This window comes from Anomaloglossus baeobatrachus, chromosome 4 (genome assembly GCF_048569485.1).
Source record: "Anomaloglossus baeobatrachus isolate aAnoBae1 chromosome 4, aAnoBae1.hap1, whole genome shotgun sequence".
Lineage (NCBI taxonomy): Eukaryota > Metazoa > Chordata > Amphibia > Anura > Aromobatidae > Anomaloglossus > Anomaloglossus baeobatrachus.
This window is the reverse complement of record NC_134356.1, coordinates 26,094,490-26,113,213: the sequence shown is the minus strand read 5'-3', so window position 1 is coordinate 26,113,213 and position 18,724 is coordinate 26,094,490. Positions and strand designations below refer to the sequence as shown.

Genomic DNA, 18,724 nt, shown 5'->3' with positions numbered 1-18,724 from the left:
AATTTGGATGCCGATTTGTTATTCTGTTGTATGTACTCTGTTTTAATAAAAAAGTATCTGATTTAAAAAAAACAAAAAAACTTTGTGCGACACGGGCAGCGATTTGCCCGTGACGCAAAAAGGACGGGGGCGGGTACGATCGATTGTGAAATCGCACAATCGGTCGTACCGTGTAAAGCAGCCTTTAGAGTTAGGCATGGCTGCTCAGGAGACTCCTACTAGTGACACTAGGGAGGAGACAGGAGATAGTTGGAAGAAAAAAACAAAAAAGTACAAAGTGTCGCTTGTCCCAATGAGGAGCAGCACTCACCCTGGCCTGTTTTCCTGGCGTGCTAGCCGATGAGGTGGCTGTCTCTGGGCAGAATATGCGGGGGGCAGGCCAGGGGAGACGTGCGCGCGCAAACGGGGGGCGGAGCGCTCCGGCCCGAGGTAGGCCCGAAGCCGGGGACTAAATTAGTGAGCGGCGGCTGCCGGAAGCGCAGCGCTGTGCGCGGAGCAGATCTTACCTGCGTCCACGCGCGTCGCTCAGATCCATAGGTCCCATCCATGATGCTGCGGCCCCCGGTGAGTGCAGACTGCTCAGGGATGCTGAGGGGCTGTGGTGTAGCCTGCAGAGCGCTCCTGCGCTGCAGTGACAGATCCTTTGCCTGGGCCCAGGGTATAAGGAGAACGCTGGGGGAGGCCTGGTGCTGTGAGCGCTCCTGCGCTACCGATCCTGCCATCCTCAGAGATTCCTCATCGTCTCCACCAGAAGCACCCCCTGGGACGGTACCATGGGGGTCGACGGGGAGTTTGTGCCCTTAAAAAACGTAATAATGTCGGTCCCCAAGCAGCCCCTGGGGTGGTACCATGGGGCAGGAGGGGGATAGGGCCTGGCGTCTCGAGCCCTCAGACAACCCTGGGGACGGTACCCCGTGGGGGAGGAGAAGGCGAGAATTCTCTCTGATGCAGGGACTTTAACCCTGCACATGACAAAAAACGTAGAAAGATGAGAATGCTGAGCGGCGCCGTATAGCCCGAAAAAACGGAAGAAAAGCAATAGCCTAGGCTGAGGTTGGCCCACAGAGATATGGGCCCACTTCAGCCTCCTACGACACTAAGCAAAAAACTGGCATAGATCCGCCTCCGGCTCGGGGTGTACACTGCCAGGGAGGAGCTAACTCTTTTTATGTTCACTTAGTGTCAGCCTCCTAGTCACAGCAGCATACACCCATGGTCCTGTGTCCCCCAATGAAAGCGATAGAGAAATAAGAAATGAAGTTCGTCCACCGATTTGAAAGCCAAGAGGTGACGTCCAGGCAAAATATCGGAGTCAACAAGTCTGGTCTATCAGTTCTGAGGTGACAAACATGACAGTGAGGGTGGCTCGAATGCTTCATAAGGCCGGGATCAGACTGGCATATACTGTAGCTTCCGATGCAAGAGCATTGGATGTGATATGCTAATGACACTCGGCTCAAACTCTGCTGAGAGCGTGAGCCAAGTGTCATGCGACTGTCATCTTCACTTTTATGCAAGAATCGGATCACAGGTGCGGAGAAGAAGGAGAGATTAAAGTAAAAAGTCCAAGCAGAAAATAAATCCGTCACCACTCACATGCATGCAATCAGTGATGGAAAGACATCCCCACAGACTCTTCAGGACTTCAGGTGCTAAACTTCAGACAGTAGTAAAGCTCAAATTCCAAAGAGACGAAATATTGGAGAAGCACTAACCTCTAACTTCCAAGCACACAGATCAATCTTCTCATTTAACCCTAAAAGTCCCAATGCATCCAGTGATATAATCCATTTGGATTCCCTTTGTAATAATATTTATGATAATTCCCTCATCTCTTTGGTGGGGGTTAACTTTTTCTAAACCAGCAAAGTGCAAAACGCTGGGGTCTGAATTATGCTGTTCCTTGATATGATTAAGGAGTCTAGTGGCTCCTTTTCCCGTGGTAATTGAATGAAAATGTTGCCTGAATCTAATACATATGGGTCTTATAGTTTTTCCAATATACAGTGTGTCCACCGCCATTAACTTGAGAACGGCGGCAGCTATAGACATAGAAGTGGTGTCTAGGTATAGTAAAGTAGCCATGCGCTACGCAATGAAACCACCTATAGCGCCACCTGGTGGAAAACAACGGAGTTAGCATTTTTATTTTGAAAACTGAACGAAATAGAGAAAAAAAGTGAATTACAAAGTTGTAGGGTGTCATCAATTCAATACAAATCGACACCTTGCATACAAAAAAGGTTTTAATTAGAACGTGTAAAACTCACAAGACTGCGGACGTGAAGCGATACCTCATGGAGACCTTCCTACAAGTCATTGGGTATGGTGGCTGTGTGGAGTGGCCTCCACACTCATCTGACCTGACCCCATTGGACTTCTTTCTGTGAGGTCACATCAAACAGCAGGTGTATACGACCCCTCCACCAACATTGCAGGACCTACGACGATATATCACAGATGCTTGTGCAAACGTGTCACCTACCATATTGCACAGCGTGCAGCAAGATACAGTATGCTGTGCAGAGTGCAGATGTGCATTGCAGCTGACGGGGGCCACTTTGAGCCTCAAAGTTAAATGAGCGCCATATGCGTGACCAGCATGCAATGTTTTGGGGGGCTCATGGGTTTCATATCATAGCATTTCTGTATGCAAGGTGTCGATTCGTATTGAATTGATGATGCCTGCAACTTTGTAATTCACTTTTTTTCCTTTATCTCGTTCCGTTTTCGAGATAAAAATGCTAACTCCGTTGTTTTCCACCAGGTGGCGCTATAGGTGGTTTTATTGCGTAGCGCATGGCTACTTTACTATACCTAAACACCACTTCTATGCCCATAGCTGCCGCCGTTCTCAAGTTAATGGCGGTGGACAGGATATGGGTAGACACACTGTAATAAAATCACAAGGACGGAAAATAGCATACACTACAAAATTGGTGCGGCATGAAATAAATTGTTTTACTCCATGATGATAAGAGCCCAATTTTAAAGGGTTAATTTTTAGATGTACCTTTCAAAAAGAGCAATGGCTACATTTAACATTGCCTGATGGTATAGCATTGTCAAGCCAGTTTTTTTTTCTTTGAAGTGAACCTGTTGCAAATTATAATATCCCTGAGGTTTTTACTCCGCTTATGGGTAAACACAGGTTTACTGCTACATCTTTCACATCATCATCGTTTTCTAAAACATACCCATTTTTTTTAAATAGATGATCTTATAGCCGAGTCCATACAACTAACCTTAAAATCAAACAATCATACGATCGCAAGATCACATCAGTCGCATGACCCTCTGCTGCGAGCATCAGCCGAGGGTCATACGACTGTGATGTGATCTTGCGATGGTATCTCAGCTGCGGAGAAGAGGGAGGTTGCACTTTCTCCTCATCTCTTCTGCTGACTGTCTCTGCGTATATTGAATTGCAGTCGGATGACATGCGAGTGCAGTGCGATATTTCACACGCTCCCATAGACTTCTGTGGGGGTGCGAGCCAAGACTCGCTGTCAAACACAGCATGCTGCGATTCAATTCTCAGGCCGATATGGCATGAAAAATCAATCGCGGATGGACACTGCCCCATAGTTTTGCACTGGTGCGAGTGCGGTCCGATGTTTTATCGGATTTCACTCATCCGTGCAAAACACAAGTAGAACCCGAGGCCTTATCAGGAGATTGGGCCAGAGGCAAGAACTGGCCTAGTTTACTCTCTGTGTATTGTCATGTCCAGTCTCCAGCGTAATGTCGGAGAGGGTATTCAGCAGGGCAAGTGTTTTTGTCACACACAAGTGGAACAAGTATTTCTCTGCAAGTGTAGAAAAACTACAGATTGTAAATATTACTCAGGCATGGATCAGTGCACAGTCTCACTCACCTATGGCTAATGCCAATGGCTAAACCAGACATATTTTCTTGCCTGATTGTTGTATGTCCAAAAGTGAAAAAGAGACAGCGTCCAAATTCAGGGTGAAAAAGTAATCCAAAGTGTTTATTCTGCCATGCAAAAGGCAGCAACAGTCTAACCTTTCACAAATGTTTTCATCAAGTACGTTGTTACTAGTGATCAGTGAGCACTACCATGCTCGGGCGCTCAGTACTAGTAACGAGCAGTTGGATGCTCAGATGGGCGCAACTTAAGTATTCGAGTATAATGGCAGTCAGTGGGGAACTCGAGCATTTTTGCAGGAAATCTTCTAGAAAAATGCTCAAATTTCCCATTGACATCCATTATACTTGGGTACTTGAGTCGCGCCCATCCAAGCAGACAAATGTTCGTTACGAGTACTGAGCACCCGAGCATGGTAGTGCCCGCTCATCACTAGTTACCAGTACCGAGCACCCGAGCATGGTAGTGCTCACTCATCACTAGTTACCAGTACCGAGCTCCCGAGCATGGTAGTGCCCGCTCATCACTAGTTACGAGTACTGAGCACCCGAGCATGGTAGTGCCCGCTCATCACTAGTTACCAGTACCGAGCACCCGAGCATGGTTGTGCTCACTCATCACTAGTTACCAGTACCGAGCTCCCGAGCATGGTAGTGCCCGCTCATCACTAGTTACCAGTACCGAGCTCCCGAGCATGGTAGTGCTCACTCATCACTAGTTACAAGTACCGAGCACCCAAGTATGGTAGTTTAACATCCCACTGTGATCTATACTTACTTCATGCCAGTGGTTCGTATATTCCCTTGCCATGTGGTTGTGCCTGTCCCACGCCCCTGTGCCTTGCTGCGGCGTCTTTCGGTGTGTCTGCGAATGTGCGGATACCTTGACAACCAGTTTCGGTCTCCTTGCATGCGCTTTGACGCATTGACTGCCGCGGTGATGCCATTGTGCTCGGTTGATGTGCTCGCACATGCGCCGTTACACCCGGACATCGGAATAACGTTCCGTCCTAGCCATTTGTGGCAGGCGGACTGATTTAAAAGGTGCGCAGTGGGAGGTGTACACCACTCTTCACCTTCCCCTTTGATGAAGCAGCTGGCTCCACGGCTGTAATCTGCAAAATGTACTTCAGGGGTTTTCCCCACTTCTTAATACAACAGTAATGATTTATTAACCTTTTGCAATCTGTGCTTCCCAGCTCCTGGGCTTTACACTATATTTTCTGTGCATTTTCTCCTGTAACGGGCTCTCTTTTAGTGGACTCACCCTATTGCAGTTTCTTTCAGAGGCATGGCACTGCGATGGGCGCGGCTTGTGCGCCCTCGTAAGACAATCTATTCCTGGGTTACTGGAATGACAGGTGTCTGGCGACGAGGGAGTCCAGGCCGCTGCCAGTGCTGGCTCAGATACATCGATGACATTTTGATGTTTTGGCAGGGCACGGTGGAGCAGCTTGATTCGTTCGTTCAGTGCCTTAATTCCAACTCTTATAATATTAAATTAACATACAAACACAGCAGCAGTCGAATTGATTTTCTAGATATCTGCCTGGAGGTGGACGTGAATCAGAGAATACAGACGGATGTGTTTCGTAAATCTACATCAGTAAATGCTCTCCTTCACGCCTTCTCTGGCCTTACTGGGTCTATTATTAGGGCTATCCCGCCCGGACAGTTCTTGAGAATGCGACGAATCTGCTCTTCTGATGCTAAATTTGAATTACAAGCTGACGATTTAAAAGAGAGATTTACAGAGAGGGGGTACAGTCGTTGTTGTGTCAAAAAGGGATACCTCAGGGCCAAACATACCCGTAGGCCTTCTTTATTACATCTGCCACCTAAACCTATCGTGACGGACCCTATTTCCCGGTTCATTTCAACTTTTAATTACGGGTGGCAGGAAATGCGTGACATCTTGGCACGTCACTAGTCCATCCTTCAAACAGATCTGATTCTGGCACATTCTCTAACATCTGCTCCCTTGGTGACAGCTAGAAGGGCTAAAAATCTCAAAGATCTTCTAGTGCAGAGCCACTATGTAGTAAAAAGACCCAATCTGTTTAACTCGAGTGGTCCCAGTTGGGGCTGCTTCCCGTGTGGGCACTGTCTTGCCTGCGCCAATGTCCTTCACTGTAACTCATTTGCTAGCTCCGACTCCCGACGATGTTTTGAAATTAGACATCGCATTTCCTGCAGCACAAAACACGTGATATACTATGCCACATGCAGTTGTAAACTTATTTATGTTGGCCTCACATCAAGGGATCTACGAGTGCGGGTGAGGGAACATGTGAGGGACATTAGCGCAGCCAAGACAGTGGAGGACATCTCCCTCCTGAAGACCATACCCGGTCATTTCAAAAGATACCATGGTTGTGATCTGAAAATCCTGAAAATATGTGGTCAGTGTAGTCCACCATGGCTGTATTCTGGTGGTAATATTAAAAAAATTGCTGTCACAGAGAGAGACAAGTGGATTGTGGCTCTGGACATTGTCAACCCACGAGGTTTAAATGAGGCTCTGAGCTTTGCCTCCTTCCTATAGATGCGTCATTTATTGGTTTTTGAGCTAAAATGTATATTAGGCAATTGTCATGAAATAATCTGTGGTAATTTGAACCACACGTAGTGTCAAGATGATATGGCCATGTGGCCCTGTGAAGTCAGTTATTTGGTCAGAGTGAATACTAAGTTGTCAAACCATCAGTCGTTCTCCTGTGTAACATCAGTTGTGGTACTGGTGGGTATGTTGAGGGGGAAAGTGAAGGGAAATTCTGATGGCCACAGGGCGAGTACGGTATAATTGTAATCTTAATTGCTCATCTAGCTGTCACGGGTAAAATAATTTCTGAAAAAGACAGAGGTGCAGATGGTGTCTTATCCTGGTGAAAAATAGAATAATATGCCCAGGAGCACTCACCTAGGGTAGTTGGAAGGGTCACAACTACCAAAAAAGCAGAAGTGATTACCACGATGGCTGCCGCAGACCAGTGATATGAATCAGTATACGTGGAATAGAAGGTAAGGGTTAATCCACTCTGCCTTGTGGATAGAGGAAATCACTTGGGAGAAGTAATCTTCGTGATTTTATTATTCAATGCGTTTCAGAATCTATACAACTCCTTCTTCAGGAGTCAAAATCATTGATATACAACAGTGATTTTGATTCCTTCTACTCCATGTATACCTATCTGTCACGGGTGGCAGACAATCATGGCCATAGAAGGTCACAGCGTTTGACTGTGCAGAATGCTCCCTGACTTTAAATTGTTCCTGCTGTCAGTATTCATTAGTATAGGTAGCTTTCCTGCTAGCTTAATCTCTCCCCATTTTGGACCCAGCTTCCACCCAGCTGCTGTACATCAGCATTCTCTTGGTGCTTAAATACTCCTTCCTTCCTTGGACTGGTGCTGGTGATATCTTTCAGTTCATTGAAGCCTTGGTTGCAAGTAGGTGTCTTGTACCCCTCTGTTGTATCATTGCTGAAAACTTTGCTGAACTTCTACGTGAGTCATCTGTAGATAAGTAGTTCATTCATTTTCCCCCTGTGTGTCCTATTTGTGTCTTCCTTTAGCGTTTAGTGAGGTTGACAAAGAGATGATTACATCTATTCCCTATTTAGGGTCCAGCACTAGGGATACCTAGAGTCAGGTATCCGGCTTGGACCATAGGTGCAGAACCTATTCAAAGGTGGTGAGGGACCCCAGGGATCAGCTGTAGGTTTGGTCAGGTGTCACCATCTCCCCCTTCCCTAGACGCAGGTGTCCCCTTACCTTTCGCCGCTCACTTGGTACTTCCTCTTACCTAGCAAGACTCCAACGTCTGAATTGAACGCAGTAGTGTTGTGATAATTTTACTTTAGGCTCAGAAGAGTCCTACTGATAAACCAAAACCTCTGTAGTCTCATAAAGTGTATGTTGTTGGTAAAACTTGATCTCTGCCACCTCCAAAGATAGGGACCATAATTGCACAACCAAGATCTTCTGGAAAAATGCTTGAGTGTCCTATTATCTTCCATTATACTCATTACTCGAGTTGCGCCCATCCAAGCATCTGACCTGCTCGTTTTGAGTGCCGAGCATGGTAGTCCTCGCTAATAACTACTTCTTGGCCCACACAAAATGGAGAGGGTTGGTGATAATGTGACACCCTGGCCTATCAGGTCGTCACAGGGTATTGTACAATCTGCCCTTCTGCACGGTATCCACCCTCCTTGGTTAATGGATCCCGGTCCTTTGGTGTTGTTAATAGCTTGTCAATCAAAATCCTAGGAACACTTCCCACTTGAACCTACCAGACACACCATTGGGAGGCCTGAAGGGAATAAGGCCACCCACATAGGGGGCTGGTGAGGGGAAAGTGAGGAAAGTGTCAGTTCAGTTCAGTAGAGTTGAGTAGAGTGTGTAGAGTTGAGAGAGTGGAGTGAGGAGAGCTCCTGGATACTAGGTGGCAGACCTTGGTCTGGGCCTGGTAGGAGCTGGAACCCGATCGCAGGGGATAGTGTCAAGGGGCACGGACTGCCGAGGAGGGCAGCCGGTGGCCTTGAGCTATCACCGGGCTGGGGCCAGGGCACGATGGGGTACGTGGACCCCAGGCCGGAAAGTAGCTTCACGCATTCTGGTAATTTACCCAACGGGAGTTAAGACTTCAAGTGTCATCCCCAAGCCACTCCAAAATCGGGGTACTAGTACACCAATGGGATAGGACTTTCCCACTACAGTCCAAAGAAATCCTACGCGTGAACCCTGAGAGCAAGCTCACGCCGTTAGCCATACAGGTGAGCGGGACCCGGAGAGTTTCATACCAACGGGTCCAATTGAGACTAAGGTGCCAGGAATAGGGCCACAGACCAACAACAACACCAGGGGCATGGATCCAGGCATGCTCCCCGATAGCTACAGTGGTGCTCAGAAGTTTGGTATACAAGCTGTCGGTGTGATTATTCTGGGACTGAGTGAGTACCTTGAAAACCCCTGCACCTACCTCCCCAACAAAATGGAGAGGGCTGGTGATAATTTTATGCACTCATAGTAACTCAACCGGGAAGCTAGGGCCTATCTATGATCTAACACAACTGACCCAACTTGTTCTTGTACAGACTAAAGTTCCTAACTGCACAGTCCCTAGTGGCCCTGCGTGGGCTGGAATAAACCTAACTGCTAGACTAGGAGATGACAACTCGGACCTGGCTTCCTAATCAGCCATCGAGTTCCTCATACCTCCTTAGGTACCGGGGGAAAGGGGCCGAGTACTATAACCCTGAATCTGGAAGGCATGCAGAGATAGAATCCCTAAGAGAAAAAAACGTAAACCTTGAAAAAAAAGAGAAGTACTACTGCAAGAAAGATATGCCTCTTTCCTAGTAATAGAAAGCAGGAAGGAGTAGGATAGGTAGAAGTGACAGGTAGAATATCACTAGCAAGAAAGATCAGCAAAGGAAAGGTTTAGGCTAGGTTCACACTTCCGTTAAATTGTATCAGTCACAATCTTTGGCGGATTCCGTTGTTCCCATAGACTTGTATGAGCGGCGGATTGTTACTGATGATGCTGCGTTGCACCCTCCGCCCGGCTGATCAGTCGTGGAATGACTGACCGCGGGGCCAAGGAACACAGCCTGTAACGTTTTTGGAGCAGCGTGATCCATAGGATTTCGCTGCGCATGCTCTCTGGCTCCCTGCACACGTAACCAGGATACACATCGGGTTACTAAGCAATGCGCTTTGGTTAGTTACCCGATATTTACACTGGTTACGTGTGCAGGGAGCCAGCCCTAAGCGGTGTATGCTGGTAACCAAGATAAATATCGGGTAACCAAGCAAAGTGCTTTGCTTATACCCGATATTTACCCTGGCTGTGCAGGGAGCCCAACACTTCCCCGCTCGGCTCTGCCCCCTCCCGCACTCAGCATGTATACACACACACACACACACTCTCACTCACACACACACACTCACCTGTCACCAGCCCTGCAGTCCCCGCTGCACTGACGTCCTCAGTGCCACGGCCCTGCTCGGCTCCACCCACCCTGAACTCCACCCCCCGCACACAACGGAGTCCGACAATGAAATTCTGTTCTTTGTCATCCGTTGTACAACGCATCAGTCACATGCGTCAAGCGACGCATGTGACTGATGCAAAACAACGGAAATGTGAACCTAGCCTTAAATAGGAGCACCCACAAGGTGATAGGGCAGACTAAATTAACAAATGAAAATATCTGCTATCTGAAAAAGAATGAAACAAGACAAAAGATAATCAGCACCTGGACAGAGACTGAACTAGTTGTGGCTCAGTGGAGCAGAAGACAGGATCGCCAGACGTCATGGGGTCACTCATCGAAATGGATTACATCGGACCTGCAGGATTTTTCTTGAAAGCTAATAAAGTGGTGAACGAGGTATTGTGTCTTGTTTTTATTTATTTAACCTCTCTCTTTTTATGTCTTTCAGGTTCACATTATTGGATTCCATCTGATTCAGTGATTACACTGGATCTTTATGTTTTGTTTTTCTATTAAATTGGTGAAGATGGGAGTCACGGAGTATTTTTGAAAATAAAATATATTTTTTTTAACTGTTTACATGATGGGTTAGTACTGGGGGTGTATCATAGATGCCTCTGCATTATTAACCCCTGGGTTTGATGCTAGTTGTCAAGTCACAGCTGACATCATCCCCAAAAGTATTACCCTGATTGCCACTGCACCAGGGCAATAGGGGCTCCTATTTTTAGGCTGGTAAGGACCAGATAACCATGGCACTTCAAACCCTGATAATACCAATTCCCAGGTGTACGCTTTACCATGGTTGGTTATAAAAAGTGGGCAGGACCCCATCCCGTTATTTTCAATTACTCATTTATTTAAGACATGGGTCTATTTCTGCTAACTAGCCAAGTTAAAGCTTACAGCTGGGAACTGCTATTATCAGGATGGGAAGATTCATGGATATTGGCCTCTTCCCATCCTGATATCAGCCTGCAGCTGCTGCTTTATCTTTGGCATGGTTAGCGTAATAGGTGGGACTCCATGTTATTTCTTTTTTAATATATATATTTATTTCTACATTACAATACAACAGATTGACTGCAACAAATCACAGACGCTGGCAAAGAGGGTGGCTGGGGGAAGCAGTGAATATTAATTTTGTTTACACAGTGGGGGGGTATATAGCAGTCTGACTGCAGCCAATCACAGACGCTGGCACATAGGTGGGTGGGGAAAGAGTGAATATTCATTTTGTTTACACATCCGTCCAGTGCAGCAGTCTGACTGCAGTCTTATCTTTGGGAAAACACGATATGTATAATTGTCCCGCTATTACCCCACTTGCTTTCTTTCGTCAGCCCTTTAGCCTTTACTAGGACTATTTAAAAGCACTTAATTCAGGTTCCCATTGACTTATATGGGGTTCAGGTTCGAGTTCAAGTAAAGTTCGGGTACCCAGACCGGACCTTGGAGTAAAGTGAGGCCAAACACAACAAACCTGAACAATGAAGAGGCCGCTCATCCTTATTGATACTTCCCCTCCCTTCCCTCTCTGAGCCTACGGTATTCCTTTAGTCCTCTTCCACTCATCACTATTACTCACTACGTTTTCTTTTTAAATCTTTTTTTTTCTCCCTTTCCCCTTGTCTCGTTTTTTCTGCTCTTTCTTTCCTCTTTACTTGGAATGTATACTCTACTTTTTATGTTTCAGCGATGTACACTTTCACTATGAAGTCTTTTCAGGTTGTTATTTCACTGTATTTTTACTTATATGAGGTAATTTGTTATATGATCTTGGAGAATCTTATGTTATATGTAATTCTGGAAATGGCTGAATGTGCTTTATTGTTTGCACTTATCCAATTTAGTTTTACCTCTTATTGTCTTTTTGGCTGTTCATTTTAAATCAAACAACGATTGTGGAAAAAAAAGATTTATTTAATACAAATTTATAAATCAGAAATATCCAAAAGAAAAAAAATATAAAAGGCAAGATACAATCAGTGTGACCGAGACAAAGAATTAGATATTCCACAACAATCCCAGATATTAATGGAGGACAATAACAATTATATCATCAGATGAACAGAGTCAGATATAAGTGACCTGTTCTTTATTATCCATCTATTAGATTGAAAAATCGCTAATTTCTGGCCACTAAGAAGTTTCCTTACAAACTGTTGAGCAATTTATTAAAATAATATAGATAACAAGTCAATTTCCAAGGATTATATCAAGAAAAGCCGATCTGACCTTTACTAGTCGCCTCATTTATGGAGAAAAAGTGCAGAAAATCTTATCAGAGATTCCATTGTAGAAGAAGACAACAAATGTATAAAAATGTCTTCTAGTAACTGAGAGGGAATTATAAGCAGCGTATAGATATATGATCAGGAGGATATAATATTAGCATCAGATTATCAGCAAAAGTCACATGATCATTTCACTATTATATTCTTTATCACCAGTTTCTTATATTTGGCCTTGTTCACACAATGCGTTTTTATCTGCTTTTTTTGCGTTTTTGCTGAGAAATTTCTTGAGAAAATGGTTGTAACCTTTCTGCAGACATTGCCCAGTAAAACCTATGGAGAAAAAAATATATTTAAGCTGCATCTCTTTTTTTTTATTTTTGATTGAGTGATCAAAGGGTTAGTCTTGCAACCCACCCCTTCACAGCTGAGTGCACTTGTATATGTATATAGTGGGGCAACTAAAAGTCTGCACAAGACTTTTCGTCTGCACCAATACAAGTATGCACCATATAAGTATGATGCATTGAATTAGGCCAGAGATGGGCCGGAAGTGACCGGAAGGTAACAGCATACATAGGCAATGTAAACAATGTTTGTGTTTCTATTCACCTTCACCCCTATAATACTTCACTTTTTACTGCCCCCTCTGATCCCTAAAGCAAGTAATGAACTATTCATCTCTCCCTCCATCCTCCCCACCCATCTCACCTTCCCCTCAGATATTTTCCTCCACATTTCACCCAGTGTCTCCAGACACACACGTCCATCTCATGGCCTCTCCTGCTCCCACTTACTAACACTCTCACTGCTTCTCCTCACTGCTGGGGATATTGCTTCAAATCCTGGTCCTCCTCACCACATCCCTATTGTCACTTCAAACCCTCTTCAACAACCTAACAAAAATTTCCGCAACCTCGCAAACCTCATACCCATTCACCCAGCCCCCGCTCCTCCAGTCCCACTAACAGGAGCTCTATGGAACGCTCGCTCTGTCTGCAACAAACTATCCTACATTCATGATCTGTTCGCCATCACAGAAACCTGGCTCACCCCCTCTGACACTGCCTCTCCTGCTGCACTTTCTTATGGCGGTCTCCAACTCTCTCACACCCCCCGCCCCACTAACAAGCATGGTGGAGGAGTTGGTTTGCTCCTGTCCGACCAATGCTCCTTTACACCAATTCCACTACCACCCTCTGTCACGCTCCCCTCTTTTGAGGTGCACTCCGTACGCATCTACGCCCCCTCCAACCTTCAGCTGGCTGTCATTTACCGCCCTCCAGGGCCAGCCACTGCCTTTTTTGACCATTTCACCACCTGGCTACTACACTTCCTTTCCACCGACATCCCCACCATCATCATGGGTGATTTCAATATCCCCATTGACACATCCCACTCATCTGTCTCCAAACTTCTAACACTCACTTCCTCCTTCAGCCTCACCCAATGGTCTTCTGCAGCTACTCACAAAGATGGCCACACGCTGGACCTCATCTTCACTCGCCTCTGTTCCCTATCTAACCTCTCTAACTTGCCTCTCCCCCTGTCTGACCACAACCTACTCACATTCTCTTCCCTCTCTTCTCCAAGTATGCAACCCCCCTCCACAAATTTTCACACCCTCGCAGAAATATCAAACACATTGATTTACACGCCCTTTTTCAGTCCCTTCTCCCCCTCACAGACATTGCATTTCTACATGATGCAGATGCCGCTGCAACTTTATACAACACTACAATCTCTGCAGCTCTCGAATCAGCTGCCCCCCTCACACACACCAAAACCCGCACAATCAACAGGCAACCCTGGCACACAAGGCAGACTAAAGAACTTAGACGGGCTTCCAGAATTGCTGAGCGCAGATGGAAGAGGTCTCATTCCACTGAGCACTTCATTGCATATAAAGAGTCCCTCACCACTTTCAAGTCCACACTCACTGCTGCAAAACAAACCTACTTCTCATCCCTCATATCTTCTTTCTCTCACAACCCTAAACAGCTATTCAACACTTTCAATTCTCTCCTCCGTCCTCCGGCACCACCTCCCTCTCCTCTCATCTCAGCTGAAGACTTTGCCTCTTTCTTCAAGTGGAAGATTGACAACATCAGAGCAAGCTTTGGCCCACAATCACCACAGCCCCTCATCATAGCTACTCATCCCTCCTCCTCCAAATCCAGCTTCTCCACCATGACAGAAAACAATCTTTCCACTCTACTCTCAAGATCACATCTAACCACCTGTGCACTGGACCCGCTCCCATCGCACCTCATCCCCAACATCACCGCAGTCCTCATCCCAGCCCTAACCCATCTCTTCAACCTATCACTAGCAAGTGGTGTATTCCCTTCATGCTTTAAACATGCCTCTATTACACCCATCCTCAAAAAGCCCTCCCTTGACCCATCCTCTGTGTCAAACTATCGCCCCATATCCCTTCTCCCCTACGCCTCAAAACTACTGGAACAGCATGTCCATCTTGAATTGTCCTCATACCTCTCCTCCTGCTCCCTCTTTGACCGGCTTCAATCTGGCTTCCGACCACATCATTCTACCGAAACTGCCCTAACCAAAGTCACCAATGATCTACTAACCGCCAGAGCCAAGCGACACTACTCTATCCTCCTCCTCCTGGACCTGTCCTCTGCCTTCGACACAGTAGACCATTCCCTCCTACTACAGATTCTCTCATCTCTGGGCATCACAGACTTGGCCCTATCTTGGATCTCCTCATACCTAACCAACCGAACTTTCAGCGTCTCCCATTCTCACACCACTTCCTCATCTCGCCCCCTATCTGTCGGTGTCCCTCAAGGCTCAGTTCTTGGACCCCTGCTGTTCTCCATCTACACCTTCGGCTTGGGACAGCTCATAGAGTCCCACGGCTTCCAGTATCATCTCTATGCCGATGACACACAGATCTACCTCTCTGGACCTGACATCACCTTTCTACTAACCAAAATACCACAATATTTGTCTGCTATTTCATCCTTCTTCTCTGCACGATTCCTAAAACTTAACATGGACAAAACAGAGTTTGTCTTTCCTCCTCCTCACTCATCTCCTCCAACAAGCCTTTCCATCAAACTTGATGGTTGCTCACTCACCCCAGTCTCACAAGCTCGTTGCCTTGGAGTGACCCTCGACTCTGCTCTATCCTTCAAGCCACACATCCAAGCCCTCTTCAACTCATGCCGATTACAACTCAAAAATATCTCCCGGATCCGTGCTTTTCTTAACCAAGAATCTGCAAAAACATTAGTGCATGCCCTCATCATCTCCCGCCTCGACTACTGCAACCTCCTGCTCTCTGGCCTTCCTTCCAACACTCTTGCACCCCTCCAATCTATCCTAAACTCTGCAGCCCGCTTAATCCACCTCTCCCCTCGCTACTCCCCAGCCTCGCCACTCTGCCAATCCCTTCACTGGCTTCCCATCGCCCAACGACTCCAGTTCAAAACATTAACCATGACATACAAAGCCATGCACAACCTGTCTCCTCCCTACATCTGTGACCGAGTCTCCCAGTACCTACCTGCACGCAACCTTAGATCCTCACAAGATCTCCTTCTCTGCTCCTCTCTTATCTCCTCTTCCCACAATCGTGTACAAGATTTCTCCCGTGCATCTCCCATACTCTGGAACGCTCTACCTCAGCACATCAGACTCTCCACTACCGTGGAAAGCTTCAAAAGGAACCTCAAGACCCACCTCTTCCAACAAGCCTACAACCTACAATAGCCCTCAGCCCAGTAGACCACTGCGCAACCAGCTCTGTCCTCACCTATTGTACCATCATCCATTCCCTGTAGACTGTGAGCCCTCGCGGGCAGGGTCCTCTCTCCTCCTATACCAGTCTGTCTTGTACTGTTAATGATTGTTGTACGTATACCCTCTTTCACTTGTAAAGCGCCATGGAATAAATGGCACTATAATAATAAATAATAATAATAATAATATATATTTGCGCACGCTGCATTTTGTTTCTCAAGAATACTCTTTCTGCAGAATTTCTTGACAAAAAGAATGTGCATGTCACTTCTTTTCTGCAGGTACCTGCGTTATTTGCCATAGATAATGGTAAAATAACGCAAGGACCAACCTGCAGAAAAAATGCATCAAAAAGGCGGTAAAACACGGTAAAAACGCATGTGTTTTTCGGTGCGTTAATGGTGCATTTTTTTAACACAAGTGCGGTAATCTTTCAGACTCTCAAGAAATTTCTTGAGAAAAATCATTTTTCTAACGCGCACAGGGCCTTTTGATGGTTTCTCCCAGTTGCTGCTTCTCCCTAATATCTTTATAGAACCATCATATACATATAATACAGCATGAAGGGGCTCGGAGAAGGCGGCAGTGAAGGTGTGTAAGTGTCTGATGGGGTCACACAGCTCATAAAAGGACAACTGCCCGGCCCCATAATCCAGACAGATCCTGACTCTATCACTGCACATATTGTCAGGTAACACGATAGCTTTACTGTCATGTATCACTGAATATTGATTATTAATACGTCTCACTCTCCACAAACCCCAGGACTTGTTATTAATTCCAATCAGTGACTGCCTCCCCCTCCTGTCTATACTGGGATAACACATCCCCACCCTCCATGCACCTGCACTGATCTCCACATCCCAGTAATGTTGTCCTGAGGTAAATCCCCTCCTGCTCATCACCTGATCCTCCTGGAATCTCTCTGCTGTTTCTGGACGATTCTGCTTCTCTTCTGTGCAGGTCGTAGTTTTCAGGTCGTCTGATATAAGGACATTATTACCAGCTGTGTTTACATCCAGTAATATGTCTGCAGGATCCTCCACATAGATCCCGCTCCTTATACCTGTTATTACCTCACATAATGTGTGTAATGTGTGTGAGATCACAGCCACATCCAGGTCATCTCCATCATGGAGCTGTTTATCATGTTCCCCTGTGTCCTCATCACCTCCCTCCTCCTCAGGATCACACAAGTCACCGGTGTCTGGATCCTGTAAGACGGTCAGTGGATCAGTCATGTTACACAGCTCCTCAATGTGCCTCATCTTCCTGGACAGCTCGTCCTTCTTTATTTCCAGCTGATGGATCAGAGCAGACAGTGACAGTGACTCTTCCTTTTCCTGCCTTGAGATCTCACTCAGGACCTTCTTCTCCAGGTCGTCCACCCGTCTCCTGATGTCTGTACACAGGGCAGTGACTCTCTCGGCTTCTCCAGCTGCTTTTTCTTGAGCTTTTCTCCTACGCTCCTCCAGACTCCGGACTCTGTCCTCAGTCTTCTCTCTCTTTGTGGTCAGTTTCTGAAGAACATTTCTCAGTTTCTTCTTCTTGTTTCCTGAGGCCTCATCCAGTGACTCCATTTTATGTCCATTATGTTTCCCAATCAAACTGCAGGACACACAGATACAAGCCGCGTCCTCAGTGCAGTAATATTCCAGGATCTTCTTATGGACAGAACATTTCCTTTTCTCCAGAGAAGTGCTGGGATCAGATAAGACGTGTTCTGGTGATTTGCTGTGAGCCCTCAGGTGTTTCTCACACAGAGAAGCCTCACAGTGTAGACAGGATCTAACAGCAGGTACAGGAGAGTCCACACAGTAAGTGCAGCAGATCCCGGTGATCTCCTCTTGTTCTTGCTGAGTAATCAGGAATCATTCTGCGACATTATGAAGATTTATGTTCCTCATCAGCGCCGGCCGCTCCTGAAACTTCTCTGCAGTCAGGACAGGAATTAACTCCAGACCCGTCCTGTGTATCCAGCACACGATCAATACAGACCCGGCAGAAGTTGTGTCCACATCTCAGCGTTACAGAATCCTTAAAAATAGATAAACAGATGGAGCAGAGCAGATTGTCACTCAGAATAGCAGACGCCATGGCTGACAAAGGAAGAGAGAGATGAACCTACAGGAATCTGAAATTCAGAAAGCAAAGGTTTGATTTAACTATGCAGACAGAGGGTGTGTCAGAATTGTAACAGGTATTTAGGTATTCAGTCCTGTAAATATGTATCTGTGACGCCCTGGCCTATCAGGCCGTCACAGGGTATTGTGCAATCTGCCCTTCTGTGCAATATCCACCTCCTCCTTGGTTACGGGTCCCCAACTTGTGGTGTTGCCAAAACCAGCAAATCAAAATCCTAGGAACACTCTGCACCACACCCACCAGACACACCAGTGGACGGCCTGAGAGGAATAGGGTCGCCCACTTGGGGGCTTGGTAAGGGGAGGTCACGAGTAGGCCAGTGTAGTGTTGGAGGTGAAGGAGAGAGGAGGTCAGGAGCCGGGCTCCTTGGAAGTAACTAGGTGGCAGACTGTGGTCTGGGCCTAGTAGGAGCTGGACCCCCGGTCGCAGGGGATCATGGCAAGGGGCACGGAACTGTCGAGGAGGACAGCCGGCGGCCTTACACCATCACCAGGCTGGGAACAAGGCACGACTGGGTACGTGGACCCTGAGTCAGGGAGTAGCTTTAGGCAACCTGAATTTTCACCCGACGATAACGGAGCCTTCAAGATCTGCTCTCCACCTGCTCCAAAATTGGGGTACTAGCGCAACGAGGGGAATAGGACTTTCCACAAAATGGTTCAGGAAATCCCAAGCGTGAACC

The 18,724-nt window shown here is 46.6% G+C and overlaps 1 pseudogene; it reads right to left on the bottom strand.

Annotated features, from left to right (window-relative positions):
- Nucleotides 1-10,088: 10,088 nt before the first annotated feature.
- On the bottom strand, nucleotides 10,089-17,994 carry LOC142302287 (E3 ubiquitin/ISG15 ligase TRIM25-like; annotated as a pseudogene).
- Nucleotides 17,995-18,724: the final 730 nt, after the last annotated feature.